The 5,000-nt window shown below is 46.4% G+C and overlaps 1 protein-coding gene across 1 annotated transcript in view; it reads right to left on the bottom strand.

Moving 5' to 3' along the window:
• Nucleotides 1-5,000, bottom strand: part of npy2rl (neuropeptide Y receptor Y2, like) — a gene marked incomplete at both ends in the record, with an annotated part of 10,381 nt that overhangs the window by 3,736 nt on the left and 1,645 nt on the right. The window lies entirely within an intron of this gene.

The raw sequence follows: 5,000 nt of genomic DNA, 5'->3' as shown, positions 1-5,000 counted from the left end.
AGATTGTCACAGAAAGACCTGGCAGATGGCTGCCAAACCCGTCCCGTATCCTCAGTGAAACAAATTTAGATTCTCCACAATGCTCTTGTGCATCTATTTAAGATATCATGCAAAACAAGCACAATTCGATTTGGGCCAAAGAGTGTGTGGGCGCCTTGTGTATTCTCCAAGCCTCCTTTGAGGACACTTTCACAGGCTTTATTTTGGTACTTTGTCGATGTAAAGTGGTTTGTACTCTTGCTCGGAACGATTCCAAACAATCAGGCACGGATCTCACAAAACCTGATGGGAACTAAATAGTGATCCGATTCCGATTGTTTCGGAATTTCTAAATTCAGACTATCCAAACACGATTTTGTCGTGGCAGACGATCACGCAGCGCCACGGGTGATGAGGGTCGTGGGATCGGTCTGTCGTCGCCCGTCTAGCGTCTTTCAATGTTTTCACCGTTGAATTTGAGGTAAAATATCGCTAACTGTCATGGGAATCCTTTCTTACCACCGAGAGTACTTATATACACCAGACACTGTACAAGAAGCCAGAAGGATTATCAAGGATCCCCGTCCCCCGGCAGGAGACTTATTGTAACCCTCAGATTGTATTTTATTCTATTTTTATTCTATTGTATTTTATTTATATTTTAAGCACAGGAATACAGAGTATATCAACACAAACATTTCACTGCACATCCTTCATGCGTATGTGTCAATAAAAACCTTGGAATCTTTGAAGCACCGGGAAAATGTTCAGGATTAAAAGGATGTGTGGATTCTTCATCAGGTTCCCAATCAGAGTAGCCACTGCTAGCTTCTGCCCAGGACATATTTTTCCCATTTACGATGAACCGTGAGCACATTTCCAGTTTGTTGACTCGCACGTGTCCGGGGACAGCGGTCTCGAACACCGACTAAAATGGGTCAACCTTTTTTTCTATCATCATCACAGGGGTTAGTCAAAATCAGCACTGGCCCCGTTACACACTTCAGCGTTTCACCGACTTGTGTCGACAGCAATTTGTGGATCGAGGAGGCCGACTTCGCTGGAAGATCTCCACATGTAACAAGATAGGGAGCGAAACATCTTGACCTCCATAGGGTGTGGACTTTATTCAACCCATTGATTATTAAGCGGTTGTCAGCGTCTATCTGTGTAGACGTTGTTCATTTGGATGTGAAACGGTCTTGAAAATCCAATGCAAATACATTCATGCCGTCCAAATCTATATGTGTGTATAGTCTGACTGCAGTAAGGACTCAGAGGTATTCATTGTGTCTTGTTGGATGTTTTCCAACGCACTTAAAAGGAAAGCGGAGTAACTCCGGTCCCTAAACTGTGGTATCGGCAGGCAGATTAGCAGGGGCCGCGGTCCCTTCAATCCACAAATCGGGAGCTCAACCGGGATTTTTCTACAACGTGAAGTCCCTGCACGCCTCGGATATGAATATGTAAAGAACGAGCGAGCCTGGTGAGAGGATGAAAGAGGGATAAGGGAGGGAACATTGAAAGAATTATGCATGAATGAACGATGTATTCCTTTTAGGAGAGCGACAAAGAGGTGGGACGCATGGGGAGAAAGGTTAAAAGATAGATGGAGAGAGGTGGAGGAGGAGACGGAGAAGGAGGAGGGAGTACATGCCATTGCAGGAATTATACTGATTAATTTTGCCTCAGCGCCCTCAGCGAAACAACACTCAAAATAAATGGGACAGATAACAAAAGTAGACGACGCATCCAATTAGTTTGTGGTTTTCCTCAGTGAGACACATCATGGTAATGTCTTTCACTGGGAGGAGGAGGAGGAGGAGGAGGAGGGAGGCCAGGGTCGGGGAGAGGAAGAGGGAGAAGGGGAGATCAGGAGAGATGAAGAGCAAAGGGAGGAGAGACAGTGTGGGGGAGAGAGGGAGAAGAAAAGAGAATAATGAAGTTGCGAGAGAGAGAGGAAAGAGAGAGAGAGAGAGAGAGCTCTTTTTCATTTGTGAGCTGCTTAGTTGTATCTGGGTTCTGTACTGAACTAAACAAACTTAAGTCCTACATAAGTCTACACCCAATAAACTGAACTCCAACCAAGCATGGTTTGAAAGTCAACACAGCGGTTCGGCTCTTGTCAAAGAACACAAACAAACCTTTACTTCCTGAAATCCTGAATTCATCTACTCTCATCTACTTGAGCAAGGCACCCATATTGACATAACACTACTAACTCAAACTCGTGATCACGGACGAGTTCTCAAGAATTATCAGTAACTCGCTTACACCAAGAACAGAACGTAGCCTACTGGAAGGAGCCGGATGTGAAGGTAATTTATGTCATCCCGGGGTGATTGTGAACGAGGTGAATCAGAGCTCTGATCACTCACACACCCTGGGGCCGACTTCACGGCACGGGTCATATGGCTCCGTAGAGTCAGCTCGTACATGAGGGGGTGTGTTAGCGCTGGTGTTGGTGTCTCTTAGCCAGCATAAACAAGAGCGTTAGAATGTGTGTAAGCTCTAGCGGGATTGTTAGCATTAGCATGTACGTTAAGTGTCCGAATTAGTACATTAATACATCGGACCCGCAGGCTCCGTTGCGTAGCGTGGCCACCGCCGATCAGAATGCGTCCACCGTTGCAGCAGCACAACAGCGACATAGCTGAACACTACTGCAAGAGCCCGCCTTAGTGCATCGTAAACACTAGGGGGCCCGTGCTCGTTCCCAGCAGGACGCCATATCAAACAAGCAAAGCATTTAAGACCCTGGGGGCGGATTATCTGCTTGTTTTGACACATGGAAGAAAGATGCTAGGCTGCTCTGAGGAAAATTGACTTAATTATCATGTTCGGTGGAGTGGTTTAGCGAACGAGTGCTTAAAAGAAAAGCTAATGATTATTATCAATCCTCAAACACAGGGGACTATTATGCACCATAAGGGCCGACTGACGTCAATGTCAATTTGTTTGGATGGCCCGGGGAGAAACCACTTGAGTCTGTTTCAGCCAAAAACAACTGAAGATGGCGTGTTTTCACCAGCGGCATTGCTGTTTTCCAGAGGCTTTGTGCTCTCTTTGTGCTGATATGGACCGTGAAAGGCAGCTAGCAGTAATATATGTATTAGTATTTGCAGATACGATCATGAAGATATGACTAGCGACTGGTGTGTGGAGCGGACAGACTTGAACACCACACAATAGCGTCCGTTATGCATTATGCCCGATGCGGTTCAACAGGTCAAGGAGTGGAAGAGAGCGAGAGACCAAGTCTCTTTCACTTTACCATTTCGCTGTCTCCTGAAATTATCCAAGCTTTCTCTCTCTGACATTATGACTTTCTTTTACTTTAGTTTCTCCTCCTCCTTTACTGCCCTTTTCCCCTCTCTCTCTCTCACTCTCTTTTCTCTCTCTCTCTCTCTCTCTCTCTCTCTCCCTCGGACTATGTGGCTCTGTCGGGAGCAGAGGTTAGACAAGAGCCGTCACAGCGAAATAGCATATAGAACATGACAGATGTTTGAGTCATCAACCACAGGCATGCACGCACACACGCACAAACACACACACACACACACACACACACACAGGTCTCTGGATAGTTGAATGTCAGATCGCTCCCAGCACTCGTTGCAATAATAGAAGAGGAAAAACTGTTCTGTTCAACTATTATGTATAACGTGTTTGCGTGTGTTTGTGCATGCGTGCGTGCGTGCGTGCGTGCATGTGTATGTGTATGTGTGTGCGAGACAGCGAGGCAGTTTGCCAACAGAACTTATCCCTCACACATCGGCCATCGAGTCGTGGGAGACGGCGCAGGAGGTGAAAGGAGAGCGCTCTCCGGCCAGGCTAGACTGCAGTTCACCTGGGACCCGGGCGGAAGCACCCAGACGGGGGCGCGCTGCCAACTCACATTCAGTTCAACGCGGATAGAAGCCGGCCGCATGACGCACCAACCAATAGATTTTCGGTTGCAGCCAGACAAGCAACCAGCGTTGCATGGGTCACGGCGATCGGTGTTCACGCAGAACTACTCTCTAAAATACTGATGCAGACGGCTCCCGAGAAAAACGACATATTCCAAGCACTTCTAGAAATGCCAGGATCGCTATAAAACACTACTGCTACTCAAACGACTACAACCGCGACGCTAGCGTTCCAGCTAGTGCCCACACACACTGTACTGCCCCTGTACTGCACGGCTGGTGCACACACATTCTCCAAACTCACTCGAGTACAGCACGCCGATTACCCTTCAATCAAAACTTAAACTGTGAAGCAAAGTGTGCTGCTGTGCACAGAGACCGTTTTCTGTGTTACACTGCATGCGGCATGACTCGTTCTGTTTTAACGGTTGCCACTAAAATAATAGCCGGAAAGATGAATATTCATGCGTGGTGGTGTCTCTTCAGCTCAGCGGCTGTGTCGCTCGCAGCTGGTCACGACAGACCAATGACTTTCCAAATTGATTTTGGTTATTTCACGGTAGCCGGTATGTAAGCAATGTTTTTTTGCTGCAGGGTTTTATTTCATTTGTTTTGCTTTATCCCTTGAAACGGTGTCAACATTCTCAAAGCTCCAGGGGCCTTTGTCCAAATAGCTCACATGGTACAGCACACCACCATGGCCCACCTGCAAAAGGTCACCGCTCTCACCCGCTACATCTGACGCATGCTTCATGCAAAGTTATTGGCTGACATAAAAAGTAATTGCCCTTATAATGATTATTTTGTGCGGCGTTGTGTAAATATGTTTAGTTGTTGTGCCTGGCACTCTGATATTCGACCCTGGAAACATTCCATGTTTCAGTCTTTTGTTTAGCTAACTGAATGCCATTGTGTATGAAACGCAATACTGTGTCAGATGCCGACTGCAACAGAACAAGCTTTTATATTACACATTGCACTCACATTTCCAGGGGAAAGTGTTACTGTGTTGTTGTGTGTGTTATTTACGTCTTACACCACAGCAAACTGAGAATTTACTCGGCACAGTACAATACAACACAAACAAAAATAGGAAAACATTGACAGAAA

Source organism: Micromesistius poutassou (assembly GCF_964030765.1).
Source record: "Micromesistius poutassou genome assembly, chromosome: 23".
Taxonomy (NCBI): Eukaryota; Metazoa; Chordata; class Actinopteri; order Gadiformes; family Gadidae; genus Micromesistius; species Micromesistius poutassou.
The sequence above is the reverse complement of the archived record's forward strand: the minus strand, read 5'-3'. Positions and strand labels throughout refer to the sequence as shown.